Source organism: Portunus trituberculatus, chromosome 34 (assembly GCF_017591435.1).
Source record: "Portunus trituberculatus isolate SZX2019 chromosome 34, ASM1759143v1, whole genome shotgun sequence".
Taxonomy (NCBI): domain Eukaryota; kingdom Metazoa; phylum Arthropoda; class Malacostraca; order Decapoda; family Portunidae; genus Portunus; species Portunus trituberculatus.
Window position 1 is genome coordinate 11,999,746 of NC_059288.1, and position 23,888 is coordinate 12,023,633.

The window sequence follows — 23,888 nt, forward strand, 5'->3', positions numbered from 1 at the left end:
TATATATATAATGAAAACTATATATTGATAAAAGCTTACGTACAGTGTCAATGTGCATGTATCTCCAAGGGGTCAACGTATCAGTCAATCGTCAGTCCATCACTCTCCGCAACACAACCTACACTGGAAAACCCTTATTATTTATTCCTTTATTTATTGTTACCCATTAGTGCCACATAATGAGAATGTTTTGTTTTTTCATACCGTTATACGTCAAATAGAACATATGATAAGAGAAGGAAAACTCGCCCTTCACCATACTAACACTAAGAGTCACACTAATAAGATCATTTTGTCACTTGACACTGACTGTGACTGACAGCGTCTCTCTCCTTTCTCATTCCCTCCCCAGTCCCCAGCCCCTCTCTCTCTCTCTGAAATGTTGACATCGATATTTTTTTCTTTACACAATTATTACAGTACCTTATTACAAATATAAAAATAAAAAACACTTTGCCACTCAATTATCGTATATTGGTGTACGATTCTTACCTATGTATCGTACATCGTACAAACAGCCATATTATCGTACAAATACGATAATTGTCGTACAATTAACATCACTGCTTGGGAGTGGCAGGATGGGTGAAACAAGCAAGAGTGTTTTGGAGGGAGAGTATTCCTTTTGTCTCGCAGGTCAGGAAAGTCATATAAACAGTCACTGGCCGCTCAGCTCCGTCTCAGTACCTTGCTGGTGCCCCGCCGTTTCATACCATTATTTTCCCGTTTAATGTGTCCGTTCTTCACTTCATTTTGACCACTGTTGTTTATACTACACTTAACAATTGAGTTGAGTATTCATATCTCAGTAAGCTACCACCAGTGTTCCGGACGGAGTGAATTATGAATCACCCCGGAAGGTTATTAATTAGTTCTTACCGTCTTATTGTAAGTAAAGTCACTTGGGAGTGTTTCTGTGATTCTTCAGGTGAATATAACTTATACATATGTATTTACAATTAGATACAGAGGTTTGGGGCGAGAAGTGTTAGCACATGGTGTAGAGAACCATCATAACTGTAGCCCAGAACCTACTAGAAACTTAGATAGAAATTTCCTATTCTGATGCCCGCTGGAAAAGTGTCTAATTATGATTTTCACTCCTAGTTTCTTGGAAAATAATTAGTTAGGAAAAGGCTAATACAAGCAATAATATAATAATCATAAATATCTGTAAATGTTAAACTGGTCGAATAGGCAATAGCTTGATAGAATAATTCACATGTGATATGTTCCTGTGAAACCTATCACCTACGATGTCACACCCTATCCACACCCTATCACGTGATCACGAGGACCTTAATAGGAATGCCACCAGGCAGTCAAGATGAGTACTCCGATCTGACCAGCGGGTGACCAGCGCGGTGTGCGCAACGGAACATGTGTGTGTGAACTCTGACACGAACATTCGCACTAAGACAATTATCTGAGTCTTGTTTAAGGTAGGTAATAAGTGCACGTGACAGTGTTTAAGTGACTTAATTGTGATGACAAGGGCAGTGACAAATAGATAATCACGGTGCTGAGATTCAGTACTCTTCGGCTCAGTACTTACGTGAAAGTGTATAATAAACTATAAATATAAGTACTAAATGTACTAATGGGTTTTCTTAAATTCCTGGGTATCAGAAGACAGTGATTGTCTTTACCGCTCGAGGGCCATACTGATGAGTATTGTTCATTAAGAGCAACACTTCACGCTATAATAAATACGCAGATACCAAAAACCCTTTACAGAAGAACGTGACAGATGCAGGACAGACCTATGTCCCTGGCGTGATCACGCCTAGCATCCTCACAAGACTCTATTCAGGCCAGCCCTCGGAGGCCTGCGTGCCTCGAAAAAGTGCTGACACCGGAATTTATCACTATACATGAATATAGCGACGGATATAGTCATCTAATTACATGAATTAGGTAAAGGAAAGTTACTTATGACTCAGAAGTATGCATGTTAAGATGTATTACATAAAAGGTAAACGTACAGATCACTTATATGATATAAAGTAGATGCAACCGAATATATGGATGGCAATCGAAATAAGTTGTGAAAAGTTCCAACACACTGTGACGTAGGTTAGTGTGATCATGTCTACCCCACCCATGTAGAATCCTTGGGTGCCAAAACTTATACATACATGTATACATACAAATATAATAATAATTAAAGAATCAATTACAAGTACGACGTACATCATTATGTGACACCGTTATATATATATATATATATATATATATATATATATATATATATATATATATATATATATATATATATATATATATATATATATATATATATATATATATATATATATATATATATATATATATATATATATATATATATATATATATATATATATATATATATATATATATATATATATATATATATATATATATATATATATATATATATATATATATATATATATATATATATATATATATATATATATATATATATATATATATATATATATATATATATATATATATATATATATATATATATATATATATATATATATATATATATATATATATATATATATATATATATATATATATATATATATATATATATATATATATATATATATATATATATATATATATATATATATATATATATATATATATATATATATATATATATATATATATATATATATATATATATATATATATATATATATATATATATATATATATATATATATATATATATATATATATATATATATATATATATATATATATATATATATATATATATATATATATATATATATATATATATATATATATATATATATATATATATATATATATATATATATATATATATATATATATATATATATATATATATATATATATATATATATATATATATATATATATATATATATATATATATATATATATATATATATATATATATATATATATATATATATATATATATATATATATATATATATATATATATATATATATATATATATATATATATATATATATATATATATATATATATATATATATATATATATATATATATATATATATATATATATATATATATATATATATATATATATATATATATATATATATATATATATATATATATATATATATATATATATATATATATATATATATATATATATATATATATATATATATATATATATATATATATATATATATATATATATATATATATATATATATATATATATATATATATATATATATATATATATATATATATATATATATATATATATATATATATATATATATATATATATATATATATATATATATATATATATATATATATATATATATATATATATATATATATATATATATATATATATATATATATATATATATATATATATATATATATATATATATATATATATATATATATATATATATATATATATATATATATATATATATATATATATATATATATATATATATATATATATATATATATATATATATATATATATATATATATATATATATATATATATATATATATATATATATATATATATATATATATATATATATATATATATATATATATATATATATATATATATATATATATATATATATATATATATATATATATATATATATATATATATATATATATATATATATATATATATATATATATATATATATATATATATATATATATATATATATATATATATATATATATATATATATATATATATATATATATATATATATATATATATATATATATATATATATATATATATATATATATATATATATATATATATATATATATATATATATATATATATATATATATATATATATATATATATATATATATATATATATATATATATATATATATATATATATATATATATATATATATATATATATATATATATATATATATATATATATATATATATATATATATATATATATATATATATATATATATATATATATATATATATATATATATATATATATATAGTGTCCTGTCTCCATATCTCCACTGATCTAATATTTCTTTAAAGCTATGTATATTATGTGCTGTAACAACTTCATCACTCAATGTATTCCATTTTTCCACCGTTCTATGTGGAGAACTTTATTTTCCAATAACTTACACACACTGCCTCTTCCTGATCTTCTTTGCATGTTCTCTTGTCCTTCCAGCTTCATCTGCCACCAACACCAGGTCTTGCTTGTCTATCTTTTCAACGTCGTTAACTATTTTATAAATTGTTATTACGAGGAGGTAGTAGACACCTACCGAAACGATAATTTACTCCCAGCGAGGTCTAATAGCACTAGTTCAGGGAGTGCTGTGAACTTTCCATTAAAGCTAGTTGTGATCTCACTGAACGTTTCCCTTTGTGTCTCACAACTCAAGGGGGCAGTCACAGCCTGCCCTCCAAAGATAACTCTCCTTCACACAAAACTACATGCACTTATCACACACACATACACACCCTTCCTTAAAATTCAAAATTCAAAATGGCGACTCCAAATCCATCCTCGGAGTCCCGTTCTGGGAGGGACCAGAAATGTCCCCAGGTCGGACTGCTCTCTTGCTGGCGACCCAAAATGTCTTGACACCTCCTCGACTTTTCGTCATTAACTTCGCAGTCTTAGATCTAATTTTCAATCTGTAGAACACCACCTCTCCTTCACTATACCTCATCTTCTTTTCCTCACCGAAATACAGCTGTCTGAGGCAACTGACAGTAACCCTTTCTCTGTTCCTTCTACTTTCTCTATCCTCATTCTCGCTCCATAGTTGGATGTTGCGTCTATGTGCGCTATGACTTAACTTGCTCTCTTGCCCACGCTCTCGAATCTTTTGAGTTTTCCACCATCTGGCTTAGACTTGATAGTCACTACCAAATTTATCTGTGCTGTCTATCTCTCCCCTAACTCCTCTGACTATAGTAAATTCTTTGACTATTTGACTTCCAAAGTGGAGCACATCTGTCCCTCTACCCTTTCATAGAGATCTCCATTTTTTAAGATTTCAATGTTCACCACCAGCTTTGGCTTTCCTCTCCTTCATTGACCATCCTGGTGAACTAGCCTTTAACTTTGCTATCCTCCGTGACCTAGAGCAACTGGTGCAGCACCCTACTCGTATTCCTGACCGTCTTGGAGATACACCCAACATTCTTGATTTTTCCTTACCTCTAATCCTTCTGCTTATGCTGTTACCCTATCTTCTCCGTCGGGCTCCTCCGATCACAATCTCATTTCTGTATCTTGTCCTATTTCTCCAATTCCTCCTCAGGATCACCCAAAATGGAGGTCACTCTGGCGTTTTGCCTCTGCCAGTTGGGGGGATGTGAGGATCGAGGTATTATGCTGATTTTCCTTGGAATGATTACTGCTTCTGTGTCAGAGACCCATCTCTATGTGCATAAAAGAGGTGATAGTGTCTAGCATGGAGGCGTACATTCCTCATTCTTTTCTCAACCGTCTAAACCTTGGTTTAACACAACCTGTTCTTGTGTTATACATGATAAAGAGGTTGCCCACAAAAGGTACTTGAGCCTTCCATCTTCTGAATCTCATGCACTTTATATTTCTGCTCAGAATCATGCCAAGTCTGTTCTTCAACTTGCCAAGCACTCTTTCATAAATAGAAAATGTCAAAATCTTTCAAACTCAAACTCCACTCGTGACTCCTGACATCTGTCCAAAAACATTTCCAATAACTTTATCTCTTCATCTTTCCTCCTTTATTTCATCCTGATGGCACCACTGCCATCTCTTCTGTTTCTAAAGCTGAACTCTTCTCTCAAACCTTTGGTAACAACTCCACCTTGGATGATCCTGGGATTATTCCTCCTCTCCTCCTCCCTCTGACTTTTCATGCCTACAATTAAAGTTCTTCGTAATGATGTTTTCCATGCCCTTACTGGCCTAAACCCTCGGAAGGCACCTGATGGGGTCCCTCCTATTGTTCTCAAAACTGTGCTTCAGTGCTTGCACCTTGCTTGGCCAAACTCTTTCAACTATGTCTATCGACTTCTACCTTTCCTTCTTGCTGGAAGTTGGCTTACAATCAGCCTGTTATAAAAAAGGGTGACCGTTCTCATCCCACAAACTACCGTTCTATAGTCTCTTGCTTGTCTAAAGTTTTTTAATCAATCCTCAATAGGAAGATTCTTAAACATCTATCACTTCACAATCTTCTATCTGATCGCCAGTATAGCTTCCATCAAGGTCGCTCTACTGGTGATCTTCTGGTGTTCCTTACTGAGTCTTAGTCATCCTCTTTTAGAGATTTCGGTGAAACTTTTGCTGTCACGTTAGACATACCAAAAGCTTTTGATAGAGTCTGGCACAAAGCTTTAATTTCAAGACTGCACTCTTACGGTTTCTATCCTTCTTTCTGCAACTTTATCTCAAGTTTCCTTTCGTTCTATTGCAGCCGTGGTAGACGGCCACTGTTCTTCTCTTAAATTTATTAACAGTGGTGTTCCTCAGGGTTCTGTCCTATCACCCACTCTCCTTCTATCATTCATTAATGATCTTCTCAGCCAAACTTCTTGCGCTATCCAATCCTACGCTGATGATACTTACATATTTCCACGTTCTTTCAGAGACGATCATGAAGTTATCAGATCACGCAGGGACGCCAGAGAACGTCTGACTTCTGATCTTTCTAAGATTTCCGATTGGGGCAGAAAAATTAGTAGTTTTCAATGCCTCAAAACTCAATTCCTCCATCTATCAACTCGAAACAATCTTCCAGACAACTAAACCCTCTTCTTCAGTGACACTCAACTGTCTCTCTCTTCCACACTGAATATCCTCGGTCTGTCCTTTGCTCATAATCTTAACTGGAAACTTCACATCTCATCTCTTGCTAAAACTGCTTCTATGAAGTTAGGCGTTCTGCGGCGTCTCCGCCAATTTTTCTCGCCCCTTCAACTGCTAACTCTGTACAAGGGCCTTATCCATCCTTGTGCTCTTCGCATGTTTGAGGGCGTTCTGCTCACACAGCTTTATTAGAGAGGGTGGAATCAAAAACTTTTCGTCTCATCAACTCCCCTCTTCTAACTGACTGTCTTCAGCCTCTTTCTCACTGCCGAAATGTTGCATCTCTTTCTGTCTTTTGTCACTATTTTCATGCTAACTTCTCTACTAATCTTGCTAACTGCATGCTTCCCCTCCTCCTGCGGCCTCATTGCACAAGGCTTTCTTCTTCCTCTCATCCTCTCATCATTCCTCTCATCCGTTATCTGGTTAACTACCGTATCATCTTCGGTTTTAACTACTGGTTCATTTTCCTTTTTAGGCGTCCACTCCGCTCTTAAGCTCAGAAAATCCACCAACTCATCCATAACGAAAGAAAAAATACCTGACAACTTGTCACAAACTGAACAAAATGAAAATTGGGTGAACAGTGGCTTTCTGTTTCACCAAAACACAACTTAAATTCTCATTATAAAAACAACGTACCTTCCTGTGGAGACAAGAAGCTAATCACACCAAAATATCAAGGCATAAGAAAACAACTTATTGAAAAAAAACATGCCAGAACATATGAGCCAAATGGGAAATGTAAAAAAAAAAATTACCCCTAAACTGAAAAAAAAAATAAATAAAAATTTTGGTCTCCTTCCCTAGCTTATCCGCGCGGATAAACTAGAGGTGGGAGGGTAGCAAGGGGGACCGACACGGCGCCAACTACCACCTAAAGGTAATTACTTGTGGGGGGAGTCTGGGGCCCCGTGCTACCGCCGAACCACCAACAAAACATCATGGGGGAAGGGACGAACACCTAACTCTCACTGTTCCCCTTCCTCTTTCCTGCCGCTGTGACTCCATACTGGCTACTCGAAACATGAGAAAAAAAATAAATAAAAAATAAAAAATAAACGGAGGAGAAACACCACTTCAATACTAAACAAGGGGGATAAGCAGTTACGTGGGTCGATGTGCCTATATAAAACACATCTAAACCGCTGCCACCATCTATACTGAACCTTCGTGAGGCTCAGTCTCTTGTACTGGGCCTACGTGAAGCTTAGGCCGAGTAAGGGGAGCAAAGAAAGATGTAACGAATCCAAGGGGGGGGTGATGAACACACCAAGCTTAACTAAATCGACCCTTTAATTCAATAACAACTCATCACAGTCAGATAACTTCCTACCTAGCCTACCTATAAGACGGGAGACCTATGGAAACCGTGGGTAACTCAACTGTAGATGAGAGGGCGTGAGGGTGCGTGTGGTGGCGTCCCGAGAGGTAAAAATGGCGGCCCGTCCCTCGCGGCGTCCTGCTTCTCTCTCTCTCTCTCTCTGCCTGGTTGGGCCTGCTGTGCTGGAAGTGGCAGAAGGTTCCACAGGAACGGTGCTCGAGACGAGAGCGGGGTGATGTTCTGAGGGTGACGCCACCACGCTCCTCAGCTTATAAGGTGACAGCCATGATGACTGCGCACGCAGCCATACGTCATCTCCTTTCTCTCCCTACAGGGACTCCCTATATAAGAATTCCTAGCTACACATATGAAAGGGAAGATGAGGATTTGGACTAAATAAATACCCTAATAGTGGGTAATAATCCCACTCCAGTACTGCTACTCGGTACATTATCATGAACCATTATTAGCACTCCTCTTCCTCCCCTTAATCCTTCCTGTCTCTCCTCTAGCTATTATATCCCTCCTCTTTAAAGTTACCATGGATCTGCTCTCTTAGTTTTGTTTCAACGATGCACATTACATTCGGCTTTTCTCTTTCAAATAATCCCTAACATCCAAGATACTTGATAACAACCCATCTATATTAGTATAAGTCACTCTTAATTTCTTGCCTCCTCCACTACCTCCTCTTTCTTCTGTACATACCACTTCTTTAGTCTCAAATCCAGAACCCTCCAGTAAAAATTCTTCTTCTCCATCTCTGTCCTTTTCTCTTTCTTTCCTTACCTTCACTTTTTAGCACTTTCTCCTTTTCCTCTCCATAGGTTCATATCTCTTTTTATCCATATATCCTTGTGTTTAGTATCACCGGCCAGCTTCCCTTTCCTAGCCATAATTTCCTCTACTGCCACTTGGGATCTCATTTTCACTTTCATTGGTCTCCTACCCACTTCACTGCAGCTTCCTAGCCTGATCACTTCTTCCACCTCCTGGTCTAGTTCTTGTATGCTGTCTTGAACTTGTTTGATAACAGTTTTGGCCAATTCTCTCTCTTCACGTTCTCTTGTGAAATTATTTGGATATTTCTTTTCATTCATCCCAAAAATCATGAAGCTTTATCTTATCCACTGTATCCCGCACCAGATCTTCTTTCTCTTTAATTGTGTGTGTGTGTGTGTGTGTGTGTATTTACCTAGTTGTATTTACCAAGTTGTATTGTATAGGGTTCGACCGGGACTCATAGTGTCCTGTCTCCATATCTCCATTTATCTAGTTTTTCTTTAAAGTTATGCACACTATGTGCTGCAGCAATTTCCTTATCCAATGCATTCCATTTTTTCACTGTTCTGTGTGGAAAACTGTATTTTCCAACATCCTTCACACACTGCCTCATCCTGATCTTCTTTTCATGTCCTCTTGTCCTTCCATCTTCCGCCAACAGCGCCAGGTCTTCTTTGTCTATTTTTCAATATCATTTACTATCTTATACATTGTTATTAGGTCCCCACGTTCTCTTCTATCCTGTAAAGGTGGCAGTCCCATTTCCTTCAGTCGTTCTTCATATGTGAGGTCCTTTAATTCCGGCACCATCATTGTAGCAATCTTCTGTATCCTTTCCAGTTTTCTTATATCTTTTTTAGAGCTCGGAGACCATACCACTGCTGCATATTCCAGCCTTGGGCATATCATGCTTGTGATGATTTTTTTCATCATATCTTTATCCATGTAATGAAATGCCACTCTTATATTAGTCAACATCTTATATGATAGTCCATATATCTTGTTCATGTGTTTATCAAGGCTCAGATTTTCTTGTATGATCACTCCAAGATCTTTTCCTCTTTTGTCTTCGTTATTTGCTCGTCCCATCAAATAGTTCCATACTGGTCTTTTCTTACTCTTTCCTAGTTCCATTATGTGACATTTCTTGGCATTAAACTCCAATTTCCACTTCTTGCTCCATTCATAAATTTTGTTTAAATCTTCCTGTAACCGTAGACAGTCCTCTCTGGTTTTGATAACTTTTAGCAACTTTGCATCATCGGAGAATAAATTCACATAGCTGTTTATCCCAATGTGAATGTTGTTTACATAAACTTGAAACATAAAGGGGGCTAACACTGACCCTTGTGGCACTCCACTAGTTACTTTACTCCAAGATGAGTATGTATCTTTGATCACAGTTCTCATTTCCTATCCTTCAAATAATCTTTTGTCAATTCGAGCAAGGTTCCACGCAGTCCTCCTATATTCTCTAGTTCCAAAGAAGTCTTCCGTTAGGGACTTTATCAAATGCCTTTTTAATGTCCAGGTATACTGTGTCTACCCATCCATCTCTGTTTTCAAGTCCTGCAATAACTCTGGAGTAGAAGCTTATTAAATTTGATACACATGACCGCCCTGTCCTAAATCCAAATTGTCTGTTCGATATGACTTGCTCCTCTTCTAGAAATTTAAACCACTTTTCTTTGATAATTATTTCACATAATTTCCCTACGACACTTGTAAGTGACACTGGTCTGTAGTTTAGTGGTTCAGTTGCCTTTCCTCCTTTAAATATCGGTATTACATTGGCTCTCTTCCACTCGTGGAACTTTTTCTTCATTCATTGAACTTTTAATTATTTCCCAAATTGGCTCCAGTACTTGCTCTTTACATTCTTTTAACACCCAGCCTGATACACCATCTGGCCCCATTGTTTTTCTGACCTCCAACCTGTCCAGTAATCTTCCAATATCCTCTTTGTGCACTGCAATCTCCTTTAATCCTTGGCAATCCAATGTCCTATTAGGTTCTGTGAAATCATCATCTTCAGTGAATACCGTTTTGAAGTTCTCATTCATTATTTCACACATTTCTTTCTCTGTTTGGTATGTCTTTCCTTCTTTAATTATTTTTCAATTGTTTCCTTATTCCTTAAACTTGTAGATAAGTTTGGGTTCATCCTTGTTTTTTATCCACTACATCTTTCTCAAACTTTCTTTCTTTCTCTCTCCTTACTCTAATATATTCATTTCTAGTATCTTTGTACTGCCGACTATTATAGTCATTTCCCTGCTTTAAAAGTTTCTTCCACGCTTTATCCTTTGCATATTTTGCTTGTAAGCATCTAGCATTGTACCAAGCATGTATTTTTTTTTCTGAACTCTATAAACAAAAACAAACTTTTTTACTCCTTCATAGTATTTTTGTAAGAATATATCATATTTCTCTTGTACAGTCTTCCTGCACATAATATTACTCCACTCAATATCAGCAAAATAACTCCTTAATTTTTCAAAATCCGCTCTTGCATAATTTAATCTCTCTCCTTTATAGTCCTCTCTGTAACTTATCTCGTCTTCCTCCTGCATTTGTATCTCTACTGTCACATGATCACTTTTCCCCATTGGACTAAGGTATTGTATGATTGAGGGGACTCTGGTTTCTTTGTGAAGACCAAGTCAAGCAACGATGGTTCTTCTTCCCCCCTGTACCTTGTGGACTCCTCCACCCATTGGTCCATTGTATTAACCATAGTTAGCTGTAACACTTTCTCACTTCACTGCCCAGCATTTTCCATTACTTCCATCTCTCTCCAGTTTATTTTTTACAGTTAAAGTCTTCAACTAAGAGTATTCTTCTATCTCTTCTTATCATGTTATCTAGGCACTTTATCGCCTCTTTACATATCTTTATGCTCTTCTGATCCCCATGTATTAGTCTTTGGTGGAACATAAGTGACTATAATTTTCCTTTTCTTCAAATCTTTTGTTTTTAGATTGATACTCCCAGTACTTCCACTTTATCCTCTTCATATTGCACATCCTCCACACATATGTTATCACGAACCATTATTAGCACTCCTCCCCATTTATCCTTCCTGTCCTTCCTCCAGGTATTCTATGATTATAACCTTCCTCTTTAAAGTTGACATGGATCTCTTTTCTCAGTTTTGTTTCAACGATACACATTACATCTGGCTTTTTTCTCTTTCAAATAATCCCTTACTTCCAATATACAGTAAGTCCTCGTTATACGGTACATATGCGTTCCTGAAAACCTTACCGCATATCAAATTTACCGTATACTGAATCCATCATAACATGTAATATTAGAGAATGCGTTCCAGCACGTCGAAAGTCACCCCCTACAGAAATACAAATACATGTAAATAATCATTAAAAAATATGTAAAAAAAAAAAAAAAAGTAAAGTACTGCGCAAAAGAAATAAACAGAAAATGTTTTTTATTTACCATTCAATCGCCATGTATTCTATCAGATGATGTCCCTCCCGAGGCTAAGGGACAGTAGGGATTTCAGCCCTTACTCATCTTCCGCTGAGTGGGCAGACGAGCATAAGACATCGTCGTCTGCTCTGTCGGAAGCAGATGTAGAAGGGCCAGCTGTAGCGGGGTCGGCACGTTTCAATGGTTTGAAGAAAGAGAATATTGAGGAAGGGCCACCTGTAGCAGGGTCAGCACAAGGACGGCATGTCTGACTGGCTTGAAGAACGAGTAGATGGAGGACTGTTTAGTTTTTCTTGTTTTTTCATCATAGATTTCTTGATCAATCTTGACACTTTTCTTTATGTCATGAGCCACTTTGCTACTCCTGGCAGAATTTGGGTCACGTTCCTTCAGAGTTCAGAGTTTTCAGAGCTTTTTCGAGACCACCGAGACATTCTCTAAGAGTTTTGATGTCCACGCACAGGTTCTTCCTCGTCTCCCTCTTTTTCTGCCTCCTGTGATGCCTTGTCTAGCTCTATAAGTTCATCATTTGAGAGAGATTCAGCATGGCTTTCCAAAAGATCTTGAACATGATCATCATCATCATCAACATCGAAGCCAGCCCTATGGCACAGATTTACTATGTCATTTCTGATCGCACCGATGTTGTCTTCAGCGAAGCCTGGGAAGTCATGTGCGCATTCTGGCCATACTTTATTCCACGCCAAGTTCATGGTAGACGTCTTCACTTCGTGCCCAAGATGACTTGATGTTATCTAAGGCGTGCTTGATGTTATACAACTTCCACTATTCACTGATAGTGGGTTTGCCAGGCCCATCTGTGCCCTTTATCAGTTGCTGCATGGTTCACCGCTGGTAGTAGGCTTTAAATGTTTGCCATGATTACTATGAATATATTAGTGCTTACAATAAACCCTTTAATATTCCATTTATTCATCTAATTAGTAATGCATGTAATTAACATGTAATGCAGTTAAAAACGGGGGAAGGGGAAGAGATAAGAGATTCCAAGGGTGGTCAAGTTAAAGTTAGTACTGTGAGTGGCGGGGAGGTGTGGTGTGGATGACGTCATCACCCCTGCTCCCCCACGCAGGGCCCTCTTGGATGACATGAGCGGATACCGTATCTGCGAATTTTTCTTACCGTATATCGAATCGAGGGTAGTAATTTCCGAATACCGTAACTATGAATTTACCGGATAAAGAACTACCGTATAGCGAGGACCTACTGCATTCTCTTCCCTTTCTCTCTTCTCCTCATCCTTTTCATTAAGCCTCTCTTTTCCTCCTTTTTTCTTTCTCCCTTCTCCTTCTTCACCGTGCCTCTCTTTCATTCCTTATCTTTCTTCTTGTTCCTCCTCCTCCTCCTCCTTGTTAAACACGCTGATGCAGAGAAACCAACCCTCCAGACACCTTCATTACCGACACAACAACATAACCACACAAAAGGAATGAGGGAGGGAAAATGAAGGAGGAAAGAAGGAAAAGGTACAGGATAAAGAGGAAAAGGTCATGGAGAAAAAAAAAATGAAGGATAGGTTGGAGGAGAGAGAGAGAGAGAGAGAGAGAGAGAGAGAGAGAGAGAGAGAGAGAGAGAGAGAGAGAGAGAGAGAGAGATGAAACTGAAAGGGAAAAGGTTAGAAGCACGTCATGTAGAATAGGTCTACGAAGTAAGGGTAAAGGATTGAGGTGACTTAACGCACCTCGTGGCCAAACAGAAGCAGCTGTGTCGCCTCTCACAGAACGTGTTCAAGGTACAGGAAGGAAGGAAAGGGCGTTGCTGTCTGTGGGGCGCCTGCAGGTTGTGTTGGTGAAGGTGTTTTGGGTGTAGTTGTATAGGTTTGTTTGGTTTTGCTATTCTTGTTGCTATTGGTAATGGTGCTAGTGCTGGGAGTGATGGTTGTAGTAGTAATAGGTATAGGTGAGTAATAAGGAGGCGGTGGCGCAGTGGATAAGGTGGTGAGCGTGGGATCGGCCAGACATCCACGCGTAGGTTCGAATCCCACCACCACGTACAGCCTTAATTAAACACTTTGCCATTTGTCGAGTGGTTTAAAGTTACCTACATGTCACCATGATACCCAGGTTCTAGGTGGTTACACCCAAGATGAGCTTGGGTGGTGATATGGGCCCTAATATGGGTACCACTATAAATAAAATTGCTTGCGCCACTAATGGGCGGAAGCTGAACTGCGCTTCCTATATATACACTCTTCAAGTGAGCCTACTGGCGCTATAGGCCTTAACGTAAAAAAAAAAAAAAGGAGGAAGAATTAAGGAAAGAAAAGGAACAACATGAGAAAGTAAAAGTAGAATACAAAGAATGTAAATAGAGAGTAAGAAAATAGAAAGTAAAGTCACTTGTGGCAGAGGCGTGGTGTGAAGGAGGCCTTAGTGTTAATTGGTGGGCAGTGGTGGCGTGCTGATCAGTGGGTAGCGGCGGGCAGTGGAAGCCTCGGTTCTTGTCGGTTAGGTTAGGTCAGGTTGGTGTCGTTAGTTAGGTTAGGTTGGTTTCGTTGTTAGGTTAGGTTGGTTTCGTTGGTTAGGTTAGGTTGGTTTCGTTGTTAGGTTAGTTTCGCTGTTAGGTTGGTTTCGTTGTTAGGTTAGGTTGGTTTCGTTGTTAGGTTAGGTTGGTTTCGTTGTTAGGTTAGGTTGGTTTCGTTGTTAGGTTAGGTTGGTTTCGTTGTTAGGTTAGGTTGGTTTCGTTGTTAGGTTAGGTTGGTTTCGTTGTTAGGTTAGGTTGGTTTCGTTGGTTAGGTTAGGTTGGTTTCGTTGTTAGGTTAGGTTGGTTTCGTTGTTAGGTTAGGTTGGTTTCGTTGGTTAGGTTAGGTTGGTTTCGTTGTTAGGTTAGGTTGGTTTCGTTGTTAGGTTAGTTTCGCTGTTAGGTTGGTTTCGTTGTTAGGTTAGGTTGGTTTCGTTGTTAGGTTAGTTTCGCTGTTAGGTTGGTTTCGTTGTTAGGTTAGGTTATTTTCGTTGGTTAGGTTTGGTTGGTTTCGTTGTTAGGTTAGGCTGGTTTCCTTGTTAGGTTAGGTTGGTTTCATTGGTTAGGTTAGGTTAGGTTAGTAGAACGGCCAACCACTGCACCAACCAGGCTGGAAGGATGTCCAGCTGCTCTGCCATAAGGCTTCGCCTTCACCCTCGTACCCTGCCCCTACTGCCTGGTCTTGCCTATGTGAGGGTGCGTCAGCCTCAAAATCCTATTAATCTAGACAGACCTCTTACAGGTTATCCTCAGAATATAGATTGAGCGTTATCAGAGTCCTGGCTGTCGCTTTCCAGGTCAGCATCATAGTCCAGACTGATTTCTTCTGGGTCTGTCTCAGAATTTAGGCTGGCGCTTTCCAGGTCACCCTCATAACCCAGACTCTCCACGTCCAGGTCAGCCTCAGAATCCGTGCTGTCCTGGTCCAAGGCGTCCTGGAAGTCATCCTCAGGATCCTGGCTGACCTGGTCCAAGGCGTCCTGGAAGTCATCCTCAGGATCCGTGCTGGCCTGGTCCAGGGCGTCCTGGAAGTCAGCCTCGGGATGGAGGCGGGCCTGCCGGAGCACCCCTCCCGAGCGGCCGGCAATGACGCCATCCCCAACCCGCTTGCCATTGCAGAACAGCGCTGTGTAGGCCTGACTGCTTCCCTTTTTCTCACCTACGAGGCAGAAGTAGAGGGCCGCCTGGTTCCCTCTGGCGGTGCACTTGAGAGCCCGCAGAAGGTCAGCCAGGGGCATTTCCTTCTCAAAGACACGGGTGCCACCCGCAAAGCAAGTCACGGTAACTGGAGTCTCCCGTCCTTCTTCATCAGACGGTCCAGCTTGATGGTCGCCACCTGGGCGGCGGCGTGTAGCCCCGTCTCCTTGCCGTGGAAGGTAAAGGCAGCCAGAAGCCGCCGCCTCTTCCAGCACCAGCAGGAGGTCCTGCTGTAGGACAGCTTGATGCCATCCACCATGCCGCAGTCGCCCTGCAGCCTGAGCCCTGAGGTCACTTTGAGTGCAGAATATTTCTGTCCCATTAATTGCTTCCTCAACTAAATTCAAATCATGTATGTCAGTGGAAAAATTCGAGGAACCCCAACTCGCCTTTTTCCAACTGGCCCTTTTTTTCCTTCAGCGGTGCTAATCAGCTGAGAGAGAGAGAGAGAGAGAGAGAGAGAGAGAGAGAGAGAGAGAGAGAGAGAGAGAGAGAGAGAGAGAAGAGAAGAGAAGAGAAGAGGTAAATGAGGAAGAGGACATGGAGAAAAAGTTTAAAGAGGAGGAGGAGGAGGACGAGGAGAACGAGGAGAAGGAAATAAAGATAATAGGTTGGAGAAGATGCAATGAAGATTGCTAAAATCACGTAAACAAGGAAAAGAGATAGGAAAATAAGAGGAAACAAGGAAAATGACAGCAAAAAGTTGGAGAGAGAGAAAAACAGAGAGGAAATGAGAAAATTGGATTGAGAAAGAAGAAAGAACTAAAATCAAGCAAGAATATGAAGGAAACTAACAGAGAAGGGATGGAGTAAAGAAGAAAAAGATGGAGGAGGAGGAGGAGGACGAGGAGGAGGAGGAGGAGGAGGAGGAGGAGGAGAAAAGAAGAAAAACGAAGATAGAAATGTTAGAAAGAAAAGAGAAATGATCAAGAGAGAGAGAGAGAGAGAGAGAGAGAGAGAGAGAGAGAGAGAGAGAGAGAGAGAGAGAGAGAGAGAGAGAGAGAGAAATGAAAAGGGAAAAAAAAAAAAGGAAAGCAAGGCAGACTACTTTTGTGTTAGTTCCTGTAACTGGAGGGAAAACTGAAGGAGAGGAGGAGAGAAAGGAAGGAAGTAAGAAAGGAAGGATGGATGGAGGGCGGAAGTAACAAATGAAGGAAACTGAGAACAAAATACATGATGTTTGAGTCTTTACATGGAAGGAGGAGGAGGAGGAGGAGGAAGAGTGACTTCTTGAATGATAGAGTGAAAGGATGGAAGGATGAGTGGAAGGGGCACGAGAGAGAGAGAGAGAGAGAGAGAGAGAGAGAGAGAGGGGGAAGTGTTTTAATGGAAGAAAAGGAGGAGAAACGTAAGAGTGTATAAAGATGACGAATGAAGTAGATGAGGAGACAAATGGAGACAATGTAGGAGGAAAGGAGGAAAGGTCGATGCTTCCGCTGTAAAAGGCAAAGGAGGAGAGAAGAATGGAAGGAAGTAAAGAAGGAAGGAAGAAATGTACAGAAAACGAAGTAAGGAAAGATGAAAACAATGAAGAAATTAATGTATTGTCTTAGAAAGAAAGGGAAGAAAGAGAGAAGGAAGGAAGAACGAAGGAAGGAAGTAATTAAGGAAGAAGGAAAAGAAGAGCAATGAGGAGGGGAGGAAGGAAAATTGGAAGCAGTGAAATAAGGAAGGAAGATAAATAAAGAGAAAATGGAAGAAAAATACAAAAATAAAGAAGGACAGAAAAAAACAAAGAGCAAAGGAAGGAGAAAGGAGTGAGTGACAAAGGAAGATTATAGGAAGGATAAAGTAAAGAAAGTTTTCCTTTTCTCTTCACCTGCCTCCTCTTCCAATTACGTACTTGATAACAAACCATCTATGTTAGTGTGTTTTCTGCAAGCAGTCGGTCTTGTTTATCCATAAGACTGGTTATCACCTCCTTCATGTTTCTTAATTCCCTTTCTACATAAACAAGTCTTCTCATATTACTTCGTTCATCCCGGAAACCCGCGAAATCCTTATCCATACTATCATCAGTCAGTTTTCTTAAACCTATAGGGGTTTCTATAATGCGTTGGTTCCCACTCGCCGTATGTTTTGGTTCTGTCGTGCGCCTGGCAGCGCTACTTGGTTCCATCTCTCTCTCTCTCGTTGTTCATTAATTATCTATATGTGGTCTAACACTTATTTCCTTTGGAGATAGGAGAACCTATGGCCCCCTCTCCCCCCTATACATACATCTAGGCCTGTGGTCTAACTCCTTTTGAAGTAATCTCAGCGAGCTGCTCAGATGCGTGCGTCCTGCTCGACGGCTCCGCGCGTGTAATTCACCTTTTGATCTGCTGCAGTCTCTGACGAGACAGCCAGACGTTACCCTAAGGAACGAGCTCAGAGCTCATTGTTTCCGATCTTCGGATAGGCCTGAGACCAGGCACACACCACACACCGGGACAACAAGGTCACAACTCCTCGATTTACATCCCGTACCTACTCACTGCTAGGTGAACAGGGGCTACACGTCAAAGGAGACATACCCAAATATCTCCACCCGGCCGGGGAATCGAACCCCGGTCCTCTGGCTTGTGAAGCCAGCGCTCTAACCACTGAGCTACCGGGCCGTGTGTGTGTTTGTGTGTGTTTGTGTGTGTGTGTGTTTACCTAGTTGTGTTTTACAGGAAAAGAGCCATGCTCTTGCTATCCTGTCTCCATATCTGTCCAGTTTAGCCTTAAAGTCAGGAATATTTCTTGCTTGAACCACTATTTTATCCAAGTTGTTCCATGTTGCTATGCTTCTGTTTGGAAAACTATACATTTCTTAAAGTCTCTTCTACATACGGTCTTATTATTATTATTTTTTTTTTTATGTTATGGCCTATAGCACCTGTAGGCATACTTGAAGAGTATATGTGGGAAGCGCTGTTCTACTTCCACCCATTAGTGGCGCAGGCAATTTTATTCGTAGTGGTACCCATATTAAGGCCCATATCACCACCCAAGCACATCTTTGGTGTGACCACCTCGAACCTGAGTATCACGGTGACATGTAGGTAACTTTAAACCACTCGACAAATGGCATTGCTTCAAAGTGATATATGGTGGGATTCGAATCTATGCGTGGATGTCTGCCCGATTCTGTGCTCACCACCTCATCCACTACGCCACAGCCTCCACCTCCTCTACCACATCATGATACACGTTAGACACATCAAAAGCTTTTGACAGTCTGGCATAAAGCTTTGATTTCTATCCTTCTCTCTGCAACTTTATCTCAAGTTTCTTTTCCGACCGCTCTATTACTGCTGTGGTAGACGGCTACTGTTCTTCTCCTAAACCTATTAATAGTGGTGTTCCTCAGGGTTCTGTCCTGTCACTGTTACGTTCACCGGTTAAACTGGTAAGATTGGCATCGGAGAGCCGGTGAACAATAACAATAAAAAAAAACACTGCAGGTTCATCTGGTGAGGAAATGCAAAAGGGGGTCACTTTAAAAAGCTACTTTAATAACCCATAATGAAATTGACACATATATAACAAGAAACATGAGACACAGATATATAACATGAAACACAGGAAAATGACATACACATATACATATAACACAGTAATAAATACAACAATAAAGAACCCAACTTAATACCTAACAATAATCCTAATCCTATATAGAGGCAATGTGGAAAACACGGACGAGGGAAGTGATACTTATGCGGTGTCGCAGTGGTGAAATGCTGGGTGATGGTTGATCCCACGGCAGAACCAAGAGGCGTTGTGTTCACTGGTTGAGGCTTGGATCTCAACTCCCAATCCAGAAAACCAAGAGCTGGCTCAACACTTTCGGTTGAGTCGAAAGGGCCGCGTGAATCCAACTTCGGGACAGTAGCCGGGCTTCATGAAACTGTGACGTGGAAGGTTCACGAGACGGTGGCGTGGAAGGTTCACGAGACGGTGACGTGGAAGGGGAGGCGGAGAGGTGGCGAACGAGGTAACAAGCAGAGGAGGTGATGGTAGTAATGCATGTTACGGGCGGGCCGTAACATTTCCTCCCCCCTAAGACCTCCGTAATGGGCTCATGAAGGAGGTGAGACGGGAGATCTTGATAAGGCGTCGGCGATGATGTTGACCACGCCCCACCACCAGACACAGCTCCTCGCAAAGGAAGAACCTGCAGAAGCTTGAAGCGCACATCGGAGGAGACGATGATGAGGAGGCGATACACGAGCCAGACAGCGGTGATGGTGGTGAGAGAGACCAGCCAGAACCAGATGAAAATGTAGATCTTCTCGTTGATGATGTTAACCGCCAGCACACACATGGTGTCGTGGGTCTCGATGGTTCCCGAAGGGCCGAACTTCCTGAAGGTGCACTTGGTGACTCTGGGGAAGATGCGTGTCATGGGATCGATGCGCTTCTCGGGGTCCATGTCAGGGGAAGTTGATGACCTCCGTGCCGTAGGTGAGGAAGGTGCCGCCCAGGAACAGGTCGGTGAAGTAGATGTTGCCCTCCAAGTCCTGAGTTATGTAATTTATAGCCCTCTGGAAGGTGGCGGGAGCATTAGACAATCCAAAGGGCATCACTGTGTATTGGTATAGTCCGAAGGGAGTGATGAAGGCGGATATTATTTGGGCCTCGTCCGAGAGGGGAATCTGGTAGTAACCTTTAAGCAAGTCTATAGTGGTTACAAATTTGGCTACTCCTATACTATCTATAAGGTCCTCTATCAAGGGCAATGGGTAGGAGTCTGGCACCGTCACTTTATTTAATTTCCGGTAATCGGTGCAAAATCGACTACTACCATCTGGCTTAGATGTTAACAGGGAGAAGCCCAAGGAGATATACTAGATTCTGCAAGGTGATGACAGAGTAGATAGTCTACCTCTTTTTTCATCAAGTCTCTTTTAATGGGTGAAATGCGATAGGCTGGTTGTCTTATAGGCTTGATGTCGTTGGATGTTAATGTTATGTCATGTTGGATAGTATTACAAACTCCTGGAAGGTCACCTGTGATTTCAGAAAAGTCTACCAATAACTTTTTAAGATCAGACTGTTGTGAAGGTGTTAAGGAAAGAAACACCTCATCCAGGTTGGACATGATTTGGCTGTTTGAGGGGCGTCCTTTAGGTGACAAGAAGAGGAAGTCGATGTCGGACTCTTCCTCGGGGGGCACAGGACCAGACTCCTTTCCTATCAGACATACAGGTACAGCGCGAGACAAGTCGTCCTCTGGTTCTCTGGAGTGGTAAGGTTTCATTAGATTAATATGAACTAGTTGGGAATCCTTACGACGGTCAGGAGTGTGGACCACATAATTTAATTGGCTTAGTTTTTGAGCCACAACATAAGGTCCCATGAACTTACTGTGAAGAGCATTGCCTGGAGTGGGAGAAAAGTAAAACCTTGTCTCCTGGTTTGAAACTTCTCATGACAGATTTGGGAAGAGAATTCTGTTGCATTTTAGTTTGAGATTTGAGGAAGTTTGATTTAGCAAAGATCTGACTTCACTGATTTTATTCTTAAGGTTACTGATGTAGTCAGACACACTGGGGCTTGAAGGAGTATTTTGAGTGAACCATTGATCCTTTAATATTTTGAGAGGCCCCCTGATCTGTCTACCATAGAGTAATTCAAAAGGGAGTAACCTAAAGAATCTTGAGGAGATTCTCTTAAAGCGAAGAGAAGGAAAGAAATACTTTCATCCCAGTCTCCTTGATGCTCCAAGCAATACTTCTTCATCATGGATTTTAATGTTTGGTGAAACCGCTCCAGACAGCCTTGGGATTGGGGTGGTAAGCCGAGGAGGTAACATGGTCGATGTTTAGCTCATTCACTATCTGTTGGAAAAAATGGCTAGTGAAATTGCTACCCTTGTCAGACTGAATTTGTTTTGGAATTCCTACCGAGGTGAAAAATGTATCAGATGTTTTACAATGGTCTTTGATGTGATGTTCTTAAGAGGGAATGCTTCAGGGTACCTGGTAGTGGGATCCATGAGGGTTAACAAATACTGATTCCCTCGTTTGGTTTTGGGTAAGGGCCCTACGCAGTCTAAAATGATCTTTTCGAAGGGCTCCGTCTGAACTGGAATAGGCGTCAGAGGAGCTGGCACAAGGCGTTCGTTAGGCTTACCCACAATTTGACATATGTGACATGTTTTTACATAGTGTGACACATCCTTTTCATTCCTGGCCAAAAAAATGTTGAAGAGCCTTCTTGTAGGTTTTTTGGATGCCTAGATGACCTGACAATCCATCATGAGCTAGTTCTATAATGGCTGGTCTTACAGACAAGGGATGACAACTTGATGTGTTTCTGACCAGGTGTCTAGTTGTTTCAGTTCAGGTGGTCTGTAGGAACGCATCAGGACTCCTTCCTGATAATAAAAACAAGGCAATTTAGACATATCCTTTGTCTCACTGGCCACATGTCTGATCTTAGCCAAAGTGAGATCCTGTTCCTGAGCATTAATCAAATTCTCCTTTGAAATGATGTCATTATACAAGTTGTCAGTAGAGGCAATCATTGGTGGAGGAGGTGATGAAAGGGCAGGGGACTTGGACTGAGACCTGGTGACTGCACACACTGGGAAGAAGTGAGGGATGTTTCGTCCAGGGTCTTAGTGGGACTTTCTGTTAAGGGAGAATCAAGAACAATTAAGTTTGGAACAGCCAAGTTACCCGCAAGATCATTACCCAGTACAAGATGTACCCCCGGTACTGGCAGTTCACCAGGTTTAATGGCTACCTCAACATCTCCTGAAATGAACGGGCACTGTAAGCTAATATTAGCCAAAGGATAGGAGAGCTGTGATTCGAGACCTGTAAGGATCACCTTCTCCCCAGTGAAAGCCTGCTTGATGTTTGGGATGACATCTTCCCTTAAGATGGATTGGGCAGCACCTGTATCACGCAGAACCTTGATATTTATTGCCTTGTCTTTACCATCAGTCAGGGACACTTTACCTTGATACATGTACGAGTCATAAAGTTCTAGAGGAGAGTTGACAGGGTTAGCTAGGGCCACTGGTTTCTTGTTCTCAAATGTGTTAGGTCTAGGGGCCACAAAAGAAAATTGACGTTGAGAACCCTTGCAATTTGGGTGTCTACATTTCTGGATCGTGTGTCCTGGCTTCTTACAGTATGTACACCAGGGGGGAATTATATGCATTTGGCGAGAATCCGGTTGGCTTACCACCCGCGCCCCCAAAACCTTCCCCAAAGGAGGACCTAACATTAGACAGTGAACCACGACCTCTACTACCCAGGGATCCCATCAACAAAGCAAACGCATCAGCCACTTTAGCGGCAGACATAAGCTCACTCTCTCCCTGTTCTTCCACATGCCTCAGAATATTAAAAGGTAACTTGTTCTTCCATTCTTCCAGGACCATTAGATTGAGCAACTCCGAAAAGGTGGTAATGTTAAGAGCGGCTAACCATTTCTTAAATTGTCTTAGTTTCTCACTAGCGAATTCAACATAGGTGTGAGACTCTGGTTTCACATACTTTCGAAACTGCTGTCTGTATCCATCAGAAGTGATAGAGTAGGCGTCTAGAATGTTACCTTTGATCTCTTCATATTCTACCTCATCACTAAGGCCGTTGTATACCCTATAAGCTTTTCCTACTAGCTTAGGGACAAGGAGAGACACCCACTGATCCTGGGGCCATTTATTCCTATGAGCAATGCTCTCAAAAGCGCGAAATGACCCGTCAACATCAGATTCATCAAAAGGGGGAACTAGCGGAGCAGCTGTAGCAGGATTAAAGCTTGCTAACTTTCTTTA

The 23,888-nt window shown here is 39.6% G+C and overlaps 1 protein-coding gene and 1 long non-coding RNA gene across 2 annotated transcripts in view; both read left to right on the plus strand.

Annotated features, from left to right (window-relative positions):
• Positions 1-23,888, plus strand: part of LOC123512657 — a 357,957-nt gene that overhangs the window by 27,404 nt on the left and 306,665 nt on the right. The window lies entirely within an intron of this gene.
• Positions 14,698-15,655, plus strand: LOC123512661. The gene is made up of 3 exons (XR_006677156.1): positions 14,698-14,973; positions 15,019-15,052; positions 15,476-15,655. It is a non-coding gene; the product is annotated as an uncharacterized LOC123512661 (long non-coding RNA).